The following is a 22205-nucleotide window of genomic DNA, read 5'->3' as shown; positions in this document are numbered from 1 at the left end:
TTACAACACTACAAAATAACCATAAATTGGAGGAGTTTGTTACAATTTATACAAGTTTTATACACAAAAGTTAGTCGTATTCATCGACTAACAACCCCCCCAAATTTACTGTTTTGCTTGTCCTCAAGCAAATAAAGAACAGCTCACTGGTCCCTAAGTGACAATAACATTCAGTGACTATGTACAAAGGTGTATGCACAACAATTATTGAATGCATGATACGAGAATGAAGCAAAATGCTCCCATCATTTGTCTTTCACAAAGCATGCAGTCATTCAAAGAGAAGAATAAAATGTAACCTATACAATTAGATGCAGTTAGGCATAAGACAAATATCAAGGAAAGTAGCTTAAACCATAGTCTCACGGCTACTGTTTCACTCACGCACAGGTGTTTAAGCTATTTGTCCATAACAACTAGCAAAAGGTCCAATCTTTGAACTTCATCTCATGCCATCAAGTCAGAAATGCATGAACAAAATCAGAAGGACTTTCGCAGGCTTGTAGTGAGGCTTGGCTACAAAAAATCATTGGTTTTTCTAGGATTAAAAGGCTTATATTCAAAGAGAGCACAAATCCTAGACTTATCCAAGTAATCTTTTCAATACAATTAGCTTACTCACTAGCCTTTCACTTTAAGTCGCTTTTGACCTTATTACAACAACACACATTTTCTTTGATTGTTCTTCTTCTTTTTTTTAAACGTAAAACTTATTTGTTGTGTGTGCTGATGCTTTACCTTTTACTTTACATCCCAATCAACTCCACTCCCCCAAATTTGGGGTAAATTTGCCTTGAACCATATGCTCTCCTAGAATCTAAGCAAGGTATCTGGAGATAATCATTTAAGTTCAGGGTCCAATTTTTGACAATATCATTCAGCTCACAATGGATACAATTATAGTTTAAGGTAAGCTTTTTGGTCAAATGGCTTGTATACGCACAATCATGGCCTTCATCATGTCCTCATTCATACATTTCATTCTAAAATTCAGAGATTGATGCAAAGACCATTACTCAAAGCTAGTCATTCACTCACAGTTTAAGATCACACTCTCACCAGTTTTGGTTCAAGCTTTTCTTTCTCAATCAATCTGCCTACTGACTAACAATTCTAATTGCAAGTTCACATTCTTGTTCTTTCTTTGTCTATATACACACTTGCTCAAACTCATGAAAAGAAACACAAACTCCATCACAATCATGCATTCCATCCAAAATCAATTCATACACCAATTTTCACAAAAAGATAAAAGTGTTTCACTGCAATATCATCAAAATCAAGTTAAATTGTTCCAAATGCTTCACAATGAGCAAACCAACTAACCATAAATAAAATAAAATAAAAACAGTAGTGTATATAAACATTAACCAAAATCACTAAAAACCAATGTACAAAAACTATAATAATAATAATAATAATAATAATAATAATCCAAAAAGAAAAAGCATCATCAGGAATTTAGAATTCCTGTGACTGGTCCTGAGTATCCTGTGTCTGAACATCCTCCTCATCTGTTAGATGAAGTACTAGAGTAGCTGGAGGAGAAGTGTCTAGAGTCAGGACTGGTGTGGTTGGGTCCTCATGTATCTCTAGGATAGGAGTGGAGGGGTCTGCTGCATGCTGAGGCGAGGATAGGTCCACCACTGGTGCAGGAGGCTTTGAAGTGACCTCAAGAGATCTCTTAGGAGTGGCTGCACCTACCTGTCTCACCTGTGTCTCACCTGCCTCCTCTTCTATAATGAATGGCTCTGGAATGGTGGCCTCATATGGCTCATCCTCCACATGCTGTGGTACCTGGGCTGTGGGACCTTCATCTTCCCCGTGAAGAGAAGGTTGGGCCCCAGGCCAGGCTACCATCTCCTGAAACTTCTCAATTGAAGGAATGGATCCTGGAGGCGCCACCACCTGTAAACTCTGCAGTAAAATGATTTGTCCCTGATGAATGCTCTGAAGCATAGCTTCAAAGCGCTGAGAATCTGTCTAAGGTGGGACAAAAGGAGCTACTGAAGTGGATGTTGGAGTAGGAGCTACAGATGTGGAAGGAAGCGCAGCTGGCCTCGCCCTTGCCCTCCTAGCCCCTCGGATAGAAATTGTTAGATCCTCGGGATTCCAACAGTTGTTCCTGATGTAGGCCAAGTTAATGACCGGGTTCAGGCGCTCAAAAGTAAGGCTGTGAGAGACAACCCCTCTGGCTCTACATAGGGCGGTGATCAGAGTAGGAAACCCAAGTCTAGAAGTGTTAGACTGGGCTATAGAAGTCATCTGGCCAGAAATAAGAGCTCCTTTGTTCATGTCCATGCGAGAGACTAGGCCAAAGATCAGCCTAGCTCTGTCCACTGTCAGATCAGAGGTATGTGATGTGGGGGGCATATTGGAGTATGAGAGAGCACTCCACACCTGGGCTAAAGTAGTCAAATCTTTCCTGAGAATCCTCCCAGGATGGCCCTCAGTGTTCAAAATGAACCTTCGGCCCGGTATGCATAAGGTTGCCTCAATCTCTCTATAATCTGTGGGCAGGCTGCAGTATCTGGAGTATATGGGTAAAGTCTCACCCTCTGCCAATACCACAGGTGTCTCTAGGAATGTGTTGAGACTATCAACATCAATCTTCACTAAATGGCCTCTGACTATGGCTTGCTTTGGTGAAGGGCCCTCAGAGCTGTATAAGTTTGCATAAAATTCTTTCACCAAAGCCAAGTCTTTGCTCCCATCAACCAAATTGGTGAGGCGTTTATGGAAATTACGCCTCTTCAATTCAGTCTTAAAATCATCTAGTTTAGTGTGGTAGAGTTCCACCTTCTTCTCAGGCAAGATGTTTCTCCCCAGGACATTATCTGTGTACTGGTTCCAAGCATCTAAGGAGTGAAATCTCCTTGTATCATATTGTGTTGTGGGTCTTGAACCAATACTCTTGTGTTTCTTAGAAGCCATATGCAAATAAAAGAACCAAATAGTTACGACACAAGTTATTCAAATTCAAAAACTAAAAAATAAAACTGAAAAAGGCTCGGGTGGCTTAGCGAGACATGGTCCGCTTAGCTGCCTTCACAAAAAACACACTACCGCTTAGCAACACGTGGGGTCGCTTAGCGGAAGTTGCAAAAATTCAGCTTCTACATAATCGGCTTAGCTGACAAGTGCCCGCTAAGCCTAGCGACTGCCGCAAGGATTTGCGCTAAGCTCCTCAAAGGTTGCACTTAGCGGCACCATACAATTCAAATAATACACTAAGTTTGGGAGCTTAGCGAGCGGGGCTCGCTTAGCTCAATGGTTGCCGCAACGAAATGCACTTAGCTCAGGTAAGCTCGGCTTAGCGTGCGGCTTTCAACAAAAAAAAATTGTCTAAGTTACCTGGGCTTAGCGATTCAGCCTCACTTAGCCACAAGTATCTCAATAGGAGGATGAGTGTTCATCCTCACATGATGAACTCTCTTAGCACGGTATGCGCGCTCAACGAGTTCGTCTGGAAACGCAAATGTTTAATGAATTTATGATGAACTCGCTTAGCGCAGGATGCCCACTAAGCGACTTCATCATGTTTTCCAAAAAAACGTAGAAAATGCAGTATGTTTTCTTCCATATTTCAAGCCTCTCAAAGGCATATCAATCATGCAAACCATCCCAAATAATCTATACAGTACAAACATATATAAAATCCTAATCTTTAACTACTTCCAAAAAAACATTAAAACCCTAAAAATCTAAAGCTAAATCTAAGGTTTTCTACCCTAAAGTTCAACAAAGTAAAAGAGAAAAGGAAGTAAGGAACTTACTTGAATCGTTGATGCTTTGTGATTGGAAGTAGACAATGCAAAAAGAAAGCACAGATGCAAGGTGCACAAATTTTTGGAGAGAGAGAATGCAGGGAAAGAGTTTGCAAAATCTAGCAATTGTGAGTGTAACTGCTGTTACACTCACTTAAGCAGTTTTCGACCTTATCGCTTAGCAGACCATTGCGCTAAGCAAGCCAGAGAGACGTTTGGTTTCTCAAATTGGCTCACTTAGCGGATCTGCGAACTTAGCCGATGTTTGAAATTCAAAATCATTTTTTTTTTCATTTTTTTAGCACAAAGGGCTTGGCTTAGCGCACGAATAGGGCCACTTAGCGAGTTCTATAGATCAACAAACCTGCAACTCTCACTAAGCCGGGCTATGAGCTGACTTAGCTAAAATGATGCATCTTAAGTACAGAGGAGCATGTGTTTAGCGAAAAAGGGATCCCTTAATGTTGCCATTGCTGCAAGGATTTGGGCTTAGCTGACATAAGTGGCGCTTAGCTCGATGAAACCCAATTTAGGCCGCAAAGAATTGAGCTTAGCTGCCATGAGTGGCGCTTAGCTCAATGAACCTTAGTCCTGGCCCCAAGGAAATGAGCTTAGTGGCAACTAGTCGCGCTAAGCCAAAGAATGTAATGAGCTTAGCGAGAAGGCTATCGCTTAGTGGACTAAATTAGCCTGAGATGCAAAGGTTAAGCGCTAAGTACCAGATACTCTCGGCTTAGCACATGACCAAAGATGCATTTAGCGAGAGGCTTGCGCTTAGCGAAAGCACTATTTTTCAGAAAAAAAAAAATTTAAGTTATATTTCAGTCCCTTCCATAAGAAATTGAACCCTTATATATATCATTCAAAAGTAAGCTGATATACCCAAATGTAATGAATATGATGCAACTTCCACATGATGTAATGCATAAGAAAAACACAGATAACAAAAATTAAAACTGGGTTGCCTCCCAGGAAGCGCTTCTTTAATGTCATTAGCTTGACACTTTTACCTCAATGGGCGAAATCACGTTTTGGTTCTTACTTCCAGAACCTCCTTACTCACTTCCATTACCTGTAAGCAAACATTTTGTTTTGGAGCAGGCTTGTCTTCAACAAATAAATCAAAATCAATTTTCTGATCTTCAAAGACCAACTCCAGCTTCTTTCTCCCCATATCCACTATGCAACTTGCAGTTAGCATGAATAGTCTTCCCAATGTTACAGGAATATCATTATCTTCATAGATATCCATTACCACAAAGTCTGCCGGGAAGATAAAATGTGTCTCTGACCAACACATCTTCAATTACTCCATATGGTCTAGTAATGGAGCGGTCAGCAAGTTGTATAGTCATCTTAGTGGGCATGATCTCCAACTCTCCCAACCTTCTGCACATGGAGAGTGGCATTAAGTTAATACTGGCTCCTAGATCAATAAGAGCTTTTCCCACAGTGACTTCTCCAATTGAACAAGGGATGGTTACACTCCCAAGGTCTTTATGCTTGGGTAGAAGGATCTTTTGAATCACAACACTACAATTTCCTTCCACAATGATGTTTTCCTGGTGAATGTACTTATGCTTCCTTGTTAACATATCCTTTAAAAATTTGGAGTAGAGTGGCATCTGTTGTAAAGCTTCTCCGAAGGGCATGGTTATTTCCAGTTTCCTGAAAATATCTAAAAATCTCGCCAAATGGTGGTCCTTCTCCTTCTTGGAAGGTACCACTGGATATGGTACTTATGCACCTTCGTTCACAACTTTTTATCTCTTATTCTCTCTCGCCTGTTCGTTTCTACTCCTTTCTTCATTCTTATTTTTTTTCATCTTTTTCAATTTTTTCATTTTCTTTTTCTTTTTCTGCTTCTTTTTCTTTTTCTTGGTCATTAAATTCTTTTTTCTTGACCATTATTTGTTTCTCTTTTTCCTGTTTGCTTTCACCTCTCACATCATCTTTCTTATCATCAGTACCTTTCTTTTTAGTAGCTTTCTTCTTGGGCACAACACTATCCTCATCCTCAGCCTCCACAAACCTCTTACTCCTTGTCATCACAGCTTTGTAATCCTCCTTGGGATTCTTTTCTATATTTGCCATAAAACTGTTGGATGACTTGTCAGCTATCTGCTTGGCCAGTTGTCCCACCTAGACCTCAAGGTTCTTTAGTGCTGACTTAGTGCTTTTATGATTTGACATTGTTACCTGCATAAACTGAGTCAAAGTCTCCTCCAACTTAGTAGTCCTCTGAAAGATGTTAGGCCCCTGTTGGATTGGCCTGTTCGAAGGTCCACCCTGGTCTTTGTTGAACTGATTGCTAGGGTGTGACCTCCACTGTCCTTGTTGATTATAAGGACCCTGTTGGAAGCCTGAGAATCCTCCTTGAGTATATCCTTGTCTCTATTGATTTCCCATATAGTGAACTTCTTGAGTGTTTTCTTCAATGGGAATACATTGGCCTATTTCATGAGCCTCACCATAGATGGTACAACCTGTAACCTGCAAAACAGAAGAATGTGTAGGTTGACCAATAGATAGTTTGGTTGGCAGCTTACCGAGTGTTTCTGTTAAAATCTCAAGTTGCTTAGAAAGCAACTTATTCTGTGCCAATAAAGCGTCATGTGATGATAGTTCTAACAAGCTTTTCTTTGTGGGTTGATGAACTCTGTCACGCAGAATGGCATGATCGCTGGCTGACATATTCTCAATTAGCTAAGTTGCCTCTTCAGGGGTCTTCAACTTTAGTTTTCCCCCTGCTGAAGCATCTAGCTATTGCTTGGTTTGTGGTCTCAGTCCATCTATAAACATATTCAATTGAATTGGCTCAGAGAACCCATGGGTGGGAGTCTTTCTCAATAAACCTCTAAACCTTTCCAACGCTTCACTCAAGGACTCGTCCGGGAACTAATGAAATGAAGAGATTGCAGGTTTCCCTTCCGCAGTCTTTGACTCTAGGAAATATTTGTTTAGAAACTTTTCAACAACTTCTTCCCAGGTTTTTAGATTGTTACCTTTAAATGAGTGGAGCCACCTTTTGGCTTCTCCTGCTAAGGAAAATGAAAATAGACTGAGTCTAATTGCTTCATCTGGCACACCTGCAATCTTTACAGTGTTACAAATTTCAATGAATGTTGCCAAATGTGCATAAGGGTCCCCATTTGGTAATCCTTGGAATAAGTTCCCCTGTATTAAATGTATCAAAGAATGAGGGTAGTTTATGTTGTGAGCTTGCACTTCAGGACGTGCAATGCTGGTAGAGAATTGCGGCACTAAACTGCTTGAATAGTCCTCAAGGGTAACTCATTACTGGTGTTAATCTACCATAGAAATGGCTTGTGGAAAGTAGGCTGCAAATTTCCTTGATGATGGTGAATCAGATGATGACAAATCAGATGATGACGAATCAGAAAGATGAGTTTCTTCCTCAAGAATGGATGCTATTGTCCTATCTTGTAGTAATTTTCTTCTCCTCTCAATGTAGCTTCAATCTCCAAGTCCAGAGGAACTAAATTTCCTTTGGGAGATCTATGCATATAAAACACCAACAGAAACAATGGTTATCTAATTCAAGAGGAAAAAAAATATGAATCGAAAGTAAATATTCACAATATATCAAAGAATAAAAAATAGACACCTAGGACTGAACTAACTTTCAAGATACAAAGAAATTCCCCGGCAACGACGCCAAAAACTTGTTCGAACGTGGCAAGTGCACCGGATCGTGCAAGTAATATAAAACGGTAAGAACCGAGTATCAAACTCTCGGGGAACTTGTGTTACTTGGTAAAACTACTTCAGTGAATAGGTGTCTAGTATAAAAAGTGATGTGTTTACTATGAAGAGGTGTGTAACTAACTATGAAAAAGGAAAATCGCGTGATTAATGATGCATAAAGACAACTAGGTAACACGTTGGTCTTCCTAATAGGTGCCTGATGTTAAAAGGATATTCTCTACTTAACAATGCTCATGTGTTCTATGATGTCTCCTGAAATGCTAAACCTCGATTCCTCATGATAGTCTAGCCTAATCCTGATCAGGCATCGTCTGCAAATTCCTCTTGTTGGACTAAACTCGACTAGAACCACATTAAGACAAACATATAACAACTAGATTGTCGTACCCCGATCCCTTGTGATAATACGATAAACTAGCCCTGCCCTATTCTAAGAATCATACCAGTTTCCACTGTTCAATGATCCTAAAAACACATGCATCTACATCATCAAGGCAAAAGCATGGTAGAATAAAGTTCTGATAGCACAGTGAACACACAAAACAACATTAGATAGATATACAGGTATTTACATCAAGTACCTACAAGGAAGAACCAACAGAGGATTTAGTTCTCCATAACTGGGAAGCTTCCTTTACAACAAAGAGAAGAGAAAGATGAAGGATTGAAGAAATACAAGTGCTGGGGATGTCTCCTCCACCTCTAAAACCTCGCAATCACTCACAAACTCATCTCAAGTTCTTAGGACGGCTTCCTCTTCAAGCTCGGTTCTCTGCAGGTCTTCACACAACAAAATCTCTCAAACTCTCTGGAACTTGGACCTTTCTCTCTCTAGAAAACCCTAGACATGCAGAAGCTTCAAGAAAAGGCCCAAACTCCATTCCAAAATCTAATTTCAGGCTTAAATAGGTGGCTTTTTTCGTGCTTGCGCGCTTAGCGCAACTCTGAACCGCTTAGCGCTAATTAGTGAATTTGGGCTTAGCGCATGCTTTTCTCACTCAATGGATGTACTGAAGCGGTGCGCTTAGCAAGATGACCCTTCACTCAGTGAACATGCACAGCTCATCCTTCTTCCAGATTCTTCCTCACGCTCAGCCGAGGAGTGTTGCGCTCAGCGGATGGCTTGCTAAGCCAGCAGATTGGCTTAGTGAGAGGGTGAAAATCAGCACCTCACAAACTTGCCTAATTTACCTGAAATTGAGAGAAAATGATTATTAAACACACAAAATGGAAGTACTAAGTATTTATTACCTATCTTTAACAAAAAGTAATTACAACACTACAAAATAACCATAAATTGGAGGAGTTTGTTACAATTTATACAAGTTTTATACACAAAAGTTAGTCGTATTCATCGACTAACAATGGGCCACCATCATTGCCGCGTCAGACATGCGGGGTCGCATCGGGAGGGATTCCACATAAGCGTTGCTTTCTACCTCAAAGGATTGAAAAGCCGTCTCCAAGGACTCTTCAGCAGCCTCAACATACGACATGGAAGAAGGGCAGCTTACTTGAATATCCTCCTCCCCCGAGACGATGACCAAGCGCCCCTCCACCATGAACTTCAGCTTTTGATGGAGCGTCAATGCGACCACCCCAACTGAGTGAATCCATGGTCGTCCCAACAGACGGCCATAGGCCGGATTAATATCCATTACTTGGAATGTGACTTGGCAAGCTTGGGGTCCAATTTGGATTGGGAGGTCGATCTCCCCTATAACATTTCGGCGGGTGCCGTCAAAAGCCTGCACTATCATAGAGCTTGGCCTCAGGTGAGAGGCATTGAATGGTAGTTTTCTCAACATGCTCTTGGGAATTACGTTAAGTGATGAGCCAGTTTCCACGAGCACCTTGGCCACAATGTGATCCATACACTTGACAGACATGTGTAGGGCCCTATTGTGCCCTCGCCCCTCGATAGGGATCTCCTCCTCGGTGAAGGTGAGGTAGTTATTAGTTGTGATATTGTTGACAATGCCCTCGAAGCCTTCCATGGAGATATCTTAGGCCACGTGTGCCTTATTCAAAATTCTAACCAACAATGTCTGGTGAGGTTCAGAACTCATGAGTATCTCTAATAGAGAGACCTTAGTTGGGGTCTTGTTGAGTAGCTCGATCACTTTGAACTCACTTTGTTGAATGATCCGGAGGAACTCATTGGCCTCTTCCATGGACACCTTCTTTCCGCTGAATTCTCTTCCTTTCTCAGCAAATCTCCCAGTTGGAACGTCCTCCTCCAGAGAGAGGCCCTCTTCGTTGGTCTCCTCCATGACCACCTTCACTTTTCCTTTGACATTTGGGGGTCGTACCAATGGGTTGGGTACTGCGAAGACGCGACCGCTACGGGTCACACCACTTAGGCCATTGATGTTGGTAACTTTGGCAGAAAGTAGGTCAATGCTGGTGGCCTCTTTTTTCCTTTCACTTGGCTTCTAAGGGGCATATCTCCACGGGGCCGCCTTATGGCTTCAGTAAGGGAAAGGGACAGGTTTGCTACCCGAGATAGGTCGAGAACCTCGGGGTTTCTGGGAGGTCGCATCCCTGGTGAAGTGTATCACCAAAGGCTAGGATTTAGCGGGACTTTCTTTATCCGCCGACTGCATACACACGTGCTGTTCTTCCTTGTTCCCTTCACTGATTTTGAACCGGCCTTGGTCCATCAGTTGTTGTAATAGCTCATCCGCCGTTAAACATGTTTCCATGTCATGTGATGCACCCGGATGCATCAGACAGGAGTCTCCTTTGTGCCCATCGAGGGAAACCATGCCCGCCTCTTGCAGGGCTTCAATGATAAACCTCCTATACGTTGCTACGTCCTTCATTTGCTTGGGCCTTTGCAGTTCACCTGTCTCTATTGCATTCACGACCGATCCTCCATGATTGGCGAGTGGGTTTTTCTTCACATTCAGGTCATTTTCTTGGAAAGTTAGCCATCCTACATCAATCAAGCTTTTCACTTTATGCTTGAGGGCCACGCATTGCTCGATTGAATGCCCCAAAGTACCCCCGTGATACGCACAAGTCGCATTGGGATTGTACCATTTTGGGAAGGGAGACTGGTAAATCTTCCCAGGAGTCACCACTGCTAACTGGTTGGCGATTAAGGACAACAATAAGTCTTCGTATGACATCGGAATTGGGGCAAACTCTGGAAGCTTCTTTACTGGAGGGTTTCTCCCCGCATTGGAATTCATGCTAGGATTGGCCTCGCTGGCGGGGTGAGGGTGTGCCGGAGCCGAGGTCTGAGCAGGGGCTCTTTGTGTTGGGTTGGACGCCCTTTGCTAGGTGGGCGTCGAGCTGGACGACCTTTCGGGGCGGGCAGAAAAACTCGGATGGTGTTGAGCGTATCTGTGAGTATTATGAGGGGTTTGCTGGAATTTTGGCCAAACAGGAGTCGAGGTCACAGAATGAGCATCCCCTTCTTTCCTTTTTGCCCCAATTGGCCTGGATCATCTATTGCTCATGTTGGCAGGGGAGACATAGTCAAACTTCCCCCTTTTTAGGCCTACCCCTATCCTTTCGCCCGCGAATACGAGATCCGCAAAGTTAGAAGGCATGTAGCCTACCAACTTCTCGTAGTAGAACACTGGTAGAGTGTTTACTATCATGGTGATCATTTCCCTTTCCACCATAGGGGGTGCCACATGAGCTGCCAAATCCCTCCATCTTTAGGTGTACTCTTTGAATGATTCATGTTCCCATTTTCTCATGTTCTGTAGTTGGGTCCTATCAGGAGCCATGTTAGTGTTATATTGATATTGCCTTATGAAGGCAATAATCAAGTCTTTCCACGAGCAGATGCAAGATGCTTCCAAAATAGTGTACCAAATGATTGCGGCTTCAGCCAAGTTGTCTTAGAAGAAGTGCATGAGCAATTTCTCATCCCTTAAGTATGCCCCCATCTTCCGGTAGTACATTTTTAAGTGATTTTTGGGACAAGTCGTCCCTTTGTACCTATCAAAATCCGGTACCTTGAATTTGGGTGGGATGACAACGTCCGGTACCAAACACAAGTTGGTCATATCGACGAAGGGGTAGTCACTGAACCCGTCAACTGCTCTTAATCTCTCTTCGATGAGATCGAGCTTTTCACTTCCCTCCACTGCCAGAGGCGGTCCCCCTATGGAGAAGAGTAGTGGTTGCATCGGGCGGGGTTGAGAGACTACCACAATATTAGGCGGAGGCAAGGTATTGGGTGTCGGTCCCTCAACAGTGAAAAGGGGGTATGAGTCGACGTCCCTTTGGGCACGCTCCAGAGGCTCTTCGCGGGCACCCCCTATAGGCTGGGGAGGCTGCCCTTCGAAGGTAAAGGGAACGGCAGAGTCCACATTCTCATGCATGGTAGGTGGTGTGAAATTCGGGGGTAGGCCGTAGGGGTAAGCCTTCCTGTTATACCCTTAATGCAGGCTGCTAGTATTCCCCAATGCGTCTCCTCCTCGTCCTACCATATCTGGGGCGATTTGGTGTGCTTGATTCGTTGTAGACAGAAGGACCGGATCTGCCTCAGCGGCGATGCTAGCGGCGGCAGCCATGGTTGCTTTGCTTTCTATTAACCTTCTCATGCTTAGCATGGCTTCCATCATGGAAGCCATTTGATATTTTAGGGCCGACATGTTGGCCTTCATCTGTTCCTGCACTTCCTCTACTTCCCCCATGGCTCTAAACTTAGAACGGGTTCTATAGGGGTGCTTTGGAGCGCGCTTAGTTATGGCGTCACTCCCTAAAGGAACAAAATGCGATGAGTAATGCGACAAATAATTTAAACATGAATGCATGATAAAGATAAGTTGTCGAAGCACAAAGTTTTTAAGGAAACACATAGATTAAATCAACCTCATTTTATTAGAGAACAAAAAGGGTTTATCTAGCCAAAATCAAAGCGACAAAACAATTGTCTTAGCAGCTTCTAATTATGTGGGCCATCAGATCAATCATATGTTGGCAATAACTGAGGAGCCCGTGAATTTCTTCGGGGGCCGAGTACACGTCCGCCATTGCTTTGGCCTTAGCTAGCAATCGGAGAAGCTCTTGACTCCCTTTCAAGGTAAAGGCGAATCTATCCATCCACATCATTGCCTCTCTGTGCAACGAATCGATCACCCTTTCCCTTGCTTCCCTTTCCGCTTGTAAGACTCATACCTTGGTGTACTCATCTTCTAGCTTTTGCACATGAGTTGCTACTAGGTCTAGCTTTTCTTTGTACTTGTCGATGATGGCCCACATATTTCCTTCGGTCTTGCTCAATTGCTAGGACAAGCTTCTTTTCAACCTATGGCAAGCTTTTAACTCGTCTTTCAAGATCATGCCTTTGACCCGCGACTGATCCCTTTCGGCTCTTCGGAGCTTAAGCTCGCTGTTGTTACCCCATAAAGCTCCTCAAAACTTGTTCCGGCCATGTTCTTCCTTTCGGGCCCTCTTGGTTTCTCATTCCAAGGCTTCGATGGTGGCCATATTGACGTCTCTTAGTTCATCATACTCTTTTCAGACTTTGATGGTCGTTGACTTGAACTTCTCTTTGACTGCTCGGGCTTTTTCGAGCTCCACCTTTAGGGCTTGTACCTCTTCACTTTCTTCCGGAGCTTCAGCCTCTTCCTCTCTTGCAGCCTTTAGCTTTGGGGGCCAATCCAACCCTTGTGTCCGGACTCTCAGCCACTTATGATAGCCGCTGATGACCCCATTACTGCTTCCCCTAAGCTCTTTGTCCTTCTTTTGTGCCGCATCCCATGCCTTGCGGACTCCTTGAAGTACCCTCGCGTTGGGGTCATTGAAACCTCGTGCGATGAAAGGCATGATGCGTTGGGGTCACTGAAGTACCTTGTAGTGGACAGATTGGCCTACTTTCTTGGCGAAAAAGGTGTGAGATGAGCCACACATAGAGAGCTGGTATACAACAAACAATTCTTGTGCTGCTCTTTTTGCATCTTCGGATGAACGTGTCATAGTGATCGGCCAAAATAGCGATGGCCGGGCTTTCCTTGCTATGGTGATAAGCAAGGAAAGCATCAATAGCTGCTAGGTTCACTAACCCTTCCATATTTGGAAAGAGGACGACTCCAAATATCAATAGTGCAAAGGTGTTAATAAATGGAACCCATTCTCCTTGATCGGCCAATGCCTTCGCCTTTCCCTCCAAATGTTTCCTTGGTATTCCGACTACCCCATTCCTATTTTGCTTCACACGGTCTAACTCTTGCACCGAGATTTTAACTACCTTTGCTACCCTTTCCATGAAGGGATAGAACCCCAAAAAGAGATATGGCTTTCTCTCTCCAAGCGAACATCCCAGGATTTCTTCAAACTCTTCCATAGTCGGTACTAGCTGGAAGTCCCTAAATGTGAAGCACCTTAGGGGCTGGTCATAGTACTTGGTAAGGGATGCAATTGCTTCCACAAAGACTTCTACCGTAGCTAGGTCCCAAATCTTCCCATAGGCCTTGCAGAAGGCTTGATGTTGGAGCTGACCCATCAATTGCCCCAATTCTCGCAAACTGGCGACCTCTAAGCCCTTGATTTTGACTTGATAGAACCTTTTCTTAAGCAGAGGTGTTTGATTTGATCCCGTGTTTATGGTTGAAAAGTTTTGTTTGAATCAATACTTCGATATCCTATCATGGAGGAAAATAGGATGAATGCATGAAGGGATGCTTATGCTATGCATGACACAAATGCATTTTATGGACACGAGAGCCCGGAAGATCATCTTTTCTTACCGGCAACATTTGGCAGCACGATGCCCCATGTACGCATTTAAGAAAGTGATACAGGCCTTCCGACTTCCCCTGAAAAAATGATGAAACCAAATGCAACGCATGCATGACAATGCAATACAGGCATAAACATGTAAAAGTGCATGGTGGATAACACAAAAGAGGAACGTACAAGCATGGAAATATCATCAAACAAACATACAACAGAGACGCACATGAGCATGACATTAAAAAGATATCCATGGCAATGTTAAGGAAAACAAACACGCAGTGTGTCCGCTCTGTGCCCCTATTTTAGGAACCTAAATGGGAGGAACTAAAAGGCATTTAGGGATAAGTCCCAAGGCGGTTATATCTAGCTTTCAATGGTCTCTAGAGATATCATTCCCTTTGATATCAATATTGTGGCAGTAGGGACTACCAGCGACAACATATCATCAAAGAGAAAAACTCTAAGTGAGGTTTCACCGTCATCAAGCAAGTCAGAGACTTAGCATGACCACAGATTCACCCCCGCTTCCTATGTTCCCACAGACCTGGGTATAGGGCCCTTAACAAAACTCATCCTGTGTGCAAAAAGTGTAAATGTTTGTGTGCATCAAATGAATAAATATTTATCTCATGCATACATTAAAAAAATACACTAAAGGCACCCAAGAGTTATATACAAGAACACAAGAGAAATAAAGGGAAACCAACAAAGGAGAAAGTCATGACAAGAATTTGCACAAAATTAAATGGCCTAACTCTCTAAAATAATCCCCAGTGGCGAGAGGGCGACGTGAGGCTCACGGGTGTGTCTTCTAAGGAAGGAAAATGTGCGGAGTCGCCACCAACATTTATTTAAGGAAAACGTTAGAAAAAACCAAAAGTGGATCTATGAACTTTAAGAATAAAAGGTTCGAGAGTTGTTTTTACGCATGGGGAAGATATTAGCACCCCACGCGTCCATCACAAGGGATGACAACCTTTAATCAAATGTGAAAAATCATGACTTTTAATTTATTTTATCTTCCCTTTTTATGTTTTATATCTTTTGGGGTCGACAAAAGTAGAGCTTTTGCTCCTACGTATCCTCAATTGCGATGAGGAACTTAGACCTACATAGTTCTTTGCGAAGCATGAAAGTTATGTGGGGTGTTGATTTTAGACTTTTAAACGGTTCGTTTTAACCGATAAAAGTAAAAAAAAAAAAGGATCGTTAAGGCGTTATACCTTGAAATGGTTTCAAATGACCTTTTTGCAGGCAAAAGCTTGATTTGTGAGTTCATTTTAGCCTTAGTTTCACTTGGTTATTTCTCAACTCATTTAAGGAGGACTTTCAAAGTAAATGTCCGGTTGAAACTTGCCTTTTTGATAATTAACCGAGATTACAACATAAACGATCGGTTTAATTTTATTTTAAAGGTGATTAAATGAGATTACAAGGCAAATGATCGGTTGAAATTCATTTTAACATTGATTAAGTGAGATCACAGCTTAAACGATCGATTGAAACTCACTTAAAACGAAGAAAAAGAATACTAAAAGTAGACGAGATGAAGATGAAAACATACAAAGCAAGAATGAATTCAAAGCTCCGAAATCGAAAACTAATCGGTTGAAGATCGACGAACGACGAATAATGAACGAAGAAGAACGAAAAATGTTCACGGAATTGATCACGAAAACGTCATGGAAGCATTATGAAAGTGCCTCGACCTTGATTTTCTCCTTCTTTCTTCTTCTCCTCACTAATTTTAAGTGAAATCTAATTGCCAAAGGTGTTGGACCCCTTCCCCTCAGCCTCCAATGCCATTTTATAGGAAAAATGGAGGAGGAGCTTGCCACCCAGCTCACCACGGCATGCTCAGCTCGCCCAAGCGAGCTGGTGGCTTAAGCTTGAAGCAACATGCACGCCTAGGCGAGCTTTTGCTTCCTCCAGAAGATTCCTGATGGGCCCAGGGCTAAATAACACCCCCTAAATTGATCAGTTCACCCCCCCCCATTTTGAGTTTTTGCCTCATTTCCTTCCGAAACATCGCGGAACCTTACGAATCACACGACAATTGGCTTTAAGCAACTCAATGTGACTGGAAAAAATCCGCATGTCGACAAACAATTGTCTCGGAACGAAATTAGGGTATGACACAAAGTATGACATTTTTGGGAGAAACTAGCAGTCAGACGATTGTGAACTCCACATTGGGTTTTGTTTTTCCAAATGGATTGATTATTCACAACGATAGTGGTGTTTACTTTCAAACTTCCACTCCGGTACTCATTCGAGTACCTAACGCTTGTGATATTGCAACGCTCAAAACCAGAATACACAATACCCTTCAGCTAACCGACAAACAATATCTGGATGAAATTTACTACCGACAGCCATTCACAGATACAGGTAACCAATTTCGTTTTCAATGTATGCAATTGAAAAATGATGATGATGTTAACACAATGTTATTGTGTAATCATCAATTTTCGTGTGTTGGTCCGATTGAGTTATTATGCACCATTGGTAGAACACCAGATGATATATTAAACCTACTTGAAGCCACTATGACCCCTATTCATGATGCCCTTCTATATTACAATGGGAGGTGGAACATGCCACGCCAACACAACTTTGTCGGTTACTCATTCACTGGAAAAAAATCCAAAAAAAGTTGACATTCCTTCTGGATGTACCATCGATGAACTAAAGGATTTGATCAAGCAAGTTGCACCTCAAGGGATTCCCCCTGATGGTATTCATGAATCACAAACGGTAAGACGATTGTTTTTTCGAAAACCAGGTCATTATGAGTATTCAGACAAAGTTATCAAATTTGAAATTATTGAGCTGAAAACTGACGATGATGTGCTTAAGGTGTTAGTACAGTCTAACTATTGGAAACAATTTGGGCCAATAGAAATTTTAGCAGTTTTTAGTAAACATGTAATGGAACTGGAAGATGACATGTCTCACTCGCCACACGATTGAATGCAAAATTAGTATTAGTTAATTGTACTTTTCATGCAAATTTTTTTTCCTTCTGGATGTTAATGTAATGTTTGAATTCGAGTAGTTGTTCATAAGTTTTTCAACTAAGTTGTTCACTATGGATTACTATCTCACTATGAATTCGAGTAGTTGTTATTCCATGCCTCTTGTCAAAATTGAAAAGCTTTATCATAAGCATGGGATATGGAGGCGAGAAAAAAACAAAAATTTTCTCAGTGAAACACAACATCCATCTATATATCCTTGTTGTGGTAAACAAAAACCGATATGGTGCATATCAATTTCAATTTTCTCATCACCATCCAATAAATTACAGAGAAGCATCACTATATCAACGCATTCATTTCTTTGCATCTAAACTACCTCAGTTGCAGCATGTAACAAAGTAATAACCAACCTAATTTTGGCTGCAAAGTCAAGATTTTCAAAACCACAATTACATTCACTTCAGCCACATTTCTCTGCAATTTCCCCGCAACATCATCAAGGACCGCTACAAAGCTGCATAATTGTGACTGCATTTCAAAAACCTTGGCAAGAACAAACCAACCTAACGCTGAATGTTGAGCATGTCCTTGGCCTCAGTCTGCTCCTCCACAAGCCCCTCACTCGTGTACCTACTCAACAGATCCTTCTTCTTCTTCTCCAGCACCCTCCTCCCAATCTCCTTCTCATCCAGCAGCAGCACGTGCACCACAAACTCCCTCCTCTCCCTCTCCTCCTCCTTCTCCCCCTCTCCCTAGCCCTTTCCTCCTCCACCACCTCCTCCTCCTCCTCCTTCAGTACCTCCCTCGTCACCGCGGTCACCTCCGCCACCTCCCCGCTCAACACCCCCTTCCTCACCTAATCCAACCTCCTCCACTCCTCCGCCGCCTCCCGCCTCATTGCCTCCTCCATGGGCCCCTCCAGCCGCTCAGTACACCATCCTCCTCATCACGGTAACCATAATAATTTGCATCAATCCGTTTATAAATGTGATAGCGTGTTCTTCACTTGCAAAGATTTAGCGGCTTTTTGAAGATTATCAAAATTCTAAATAATTGTTTATAAATATAAGATCTTCATTTTTTAAAATTTTTATGTGACCACTTCATTTTAACATAAGAATTTTGATTTGAGTTATTGATTGATTCATATTTTCTAGGGCTAATTGAGTTAATTAAGTGACCACTTTTGTCACAAGTCAGAGACAAATTTTGTACGAGGTGCACAATGATAATGAAACAAGAGTTCTTCAACTAAATAGGTTTTCTCCCTCATGTGAACGCAACAATTTTGGATAATACAAAATGTTAGGAAAACATAAAATAAAAGTTATAACTAAATTAATGAAAATCACACACACAACTAGAATAAACATACAATAAAAGTTATAAGCAAAATAATGTAACAAATACAAAATCTTATGAAAAACAAAAATGTTGTGAATTACAACATATAAACATCATCTATCACTGATCCGTGCGCCATCTTTGTCGCGCCCTAACATACACATTTCCATCTGAGGTGACACCCCTAGCGATCCTCTGGCAGTCTTCCATGATGTCATGTAACTCTGTGCCTGCAGTGACCATCCTTAGGTTGAGCATATGCTTCAACCTTTCTACGATCGCTTCACAAGCATCCTATGACATTCAAAAAAACACATTTGTTACAGTATTTAAAATAAATAACATAATTGAAAACATTAAAGCAACTCATCTTACCACTACATGTTTAGGCTGATCAGCTGCCTGTGAAGATCCAGCTTCTGGTGCCACTGGGACCTCCGAGATATCTAGCTCCACGTATGTCTCATGCTGTGGGACAGGTGGATGTCTGGGCGGATCAGCTGCCTATGTGGGTGTGATGAACAGATGAGATATCCCAAAGAACCAGTCCATGTAATCTGTTGCACATTGGCCAGGCACAAGACAAATTTGTCCCGCAGCTACTAGATGGTCTGAGTAATGCATCCACCTGTTGTCCATATCCTCAAATGACAAGGTGGCACTAATAGGCGGTGGAGGAATGGTCTGAATGTAGCCAAATTGGCGCACCACCCTCTCCGGGCGATGTGTGACCATAATGGAACCCCATCTAAGCTCACCTTGAAAGCATGAAATGAGGTCAAACACCCTAACTCCTTGATGGTCACCATAAGGCATCCAGCATACGTCAGGTGTAACAACCCGTCTCATCGCTACGATATTACCATCCTAGACCGCGATAAATTCAATTTTTAAATAAAAGCTCCCTTAATTTTTTTTTGCTTATAAAAATAAGGATAATTTTTGTCTTGCCATACATTCACCAAACCATACACATTTACTTAAGAAAATATGTGTGTGTGTGTGTGTGCATATATATATATATATATATATATATATATGAATAGTAACTCCGTACACGTCATATACGTAATGGAAATCAAAATCTGTTCATACATATAATTAAAATCTAAGATTTACATTTTTAACTCAACAAAATAAAACTTGAAAACTAATTATGGAGGAGTTGATTACAAAACATAACTCTCTCTCCCAAAATAATGCCAACATCATCGCGTCGGCTCGGCGGCTCCTCACCAAAATCTTACTCCCTACACCCTACTGCTGCTATTATGCTCCCATCAACAAGGTTCGCGAACATCACAAGTATCAACCACATGATACAAAATTGCAAGGGTGAGTTCATTATAAAAAGAACCAATATCAAATCCAAATAACCACAATTAGCAAGAAACACAGGCGAACATTATGAGCTTACATAACATTCGTTATTCAACATCCACATTCAACAATTACTCATCATCCATCCATAGATTCAATCAATGCTGCACAAAATGATGCATGCACCTGACCTCAACTCTCAGATGCAATGTGGTACGTACCATCAACCAATACCAAGGAAATAGCCTAAGCGTGTCCGCATGACACTCTCACTTAGGAAAACTAGGCAGTAAGTGTTGAGGCCACCCTGTTGCGCAAGGCAACTCTCTTCCCCCCCCCCCCCCCCCCACACAGTGATCAGCCTGAGTCTCAAGGGAGTTCCAAATCGAGTGACACACCCCCTAGTACAAGTATTCCTCCGCATAAGGAACTACAAGTACTTACTAGCAAAGTTTATACTATTTCCCGTGTCATACGAGGCATGAAACATGGGCACCATCAAGTGCAATGACCATGGACGAATTAAAGCGCCTAAGCATCCCCTCAGAAATGCTTAAATTCTTTAACCACTCTATTTTCCCCCACCAGGGACATCCGACAAGGTCAGCGCACCCCCCCATGGACATACACAACATACGACATATGAACGTGGACACCATCAAGTACAATGATCATGGATGAATTAAAGCGCCTAAACATCCCCTCAGAAATGCTTAAATTCTTTAACCACTTTATTTTTCCCCACCAGGGACATCCGACAAGGTCAATGCACCCCCCATGAACATACACAACATGCACATGTCAATGCATTTCCAACATCATCAACATTCCATTTCCATATCATACTCAACATAAACATCATCTCATCTCTATGACATTATCAACAATCACAACAACCTCATTTCATGATTAACATAATCATCAATAATATCATCAATTCATGTTGACGTGTCCACCATTAACATCGTCACCTCATATCAATATCATCACAAATATCACATCACCACATATCAATTAAAGTCATCAATAACAACATCAACAGTAAGTCGCATTCCGCACATACATATATATTTTCATGCCTGAGATTCACACTCCCAGGTCTTCAAACAACACAAGTCAAATAGAGATAATAATTTTATTCATCAACCATAGATATATCACATCCCATTCATCAAAAACATAATTTTTCTTGAAAAACCAGCATGCACATCAATAACAATTATATCGCATCCCATTAGTTAAAAATGATGTTTTCAATAAAGGAAAATCAGCATGCAACAGGGACAGGCAAATATTCTCATAGCTAGGTTCCCTGACCTTAACTATGGTGTCAAAATGGTAAATCTTATAATAAACTCCCTTCACCTATCATGAGCTCCCTATAGGTTCCTCTTTGCGTCACTTAGAGGTCTCTTTCTCGTTCACTCTTGCCGGTCCAACGCGAGTTTCTATTATGCCAAAACGAAGGAAATTACTATAGATTTCAGAAATAAAGCTAGTGACAATATTCTGAGTCAAAACCCTTGTCAAAACGTAAAGGGCTAAAGGGCGTTTCGGATTTTAGAAAAGGAACATCATTTTGAAATTCTGATCATGCCAATGTGACCAGGGTTCAATGAAGGTCACGAAAATAACACCCATCTCATGAAAAGATAACGTTTACAAAGTCTATTTCTCTAGGGTTTTTCAAAGGAAGCGCAAAACATACAATGGTGGTTCCAAAGTTAGAAAAGATGCAAAGATAAACTGAAACTAACAAGGAACAAGTATAGAATCACGGTTACCTCAAGGAAAACCACGAAGGTTAGACCGGGGCTTCGTTCTCAACCGAAATCGCAAGGCAAGTTTGGAAGATTCCGCTTCGGTTGAAGAGTTCCTCTCGGTGTGGGGTTTCAACGGAGAACAACGGCGGTCTGTGGTGGCTACTGGTGGCTGTGGGTGAGAGAAGAAGCTTGGGATGCAGGAAATGGTTTTGGAAGAAAGAAGGAGAAAGAAATGGCTGTTTTCCAAGGCTACACGAAATACAAAGGCTGAAACACTCAAGTGCTTCTGCTCTCGGGAAAAGACGAGTTCCTCACACACCAGAAGATATATCGCAGATCGCAACGGTCCAATCATGGAAATCTGTCCTATAAACCTGCAGACCAAATTTCGAGAAGATCCAACGGTTAACGAATGTAGGAAGGCGCTTTTACCGAGACAACTTCAGGTAGCTTCCTTGAGAAGCTTTTCTCGAGAGGCTTGCTTGAGAAGCTTCCTCGTGAGGCTTCTTTGAGAAGTTTCCTCGAGAGGCTTCTATGAGAAGCTAGAGTTTTAACTACCCACACCCCTCTAATAACTAAACTCACCTTCTCGAAAATAA

This window comes from Glycine max, chromosome 17 (assembly GCF_000004515.6).
Source record: "Glycine max cultivar Williams 82 chromosome 17, Glycine_max_v4.0, whole genome shotgun sequence".
NCBI classification, from domain to species: Eukaryota; Viridiplantae; Streptophyta; class Magnoliopsida; order Fabales; family Fabaceae; genus Glycine; species Glycine max.
The sequence above is the reverse complement of the archived record's forward strand: the minus strand, read 5'-3'. Positions refer to the sequence as shown.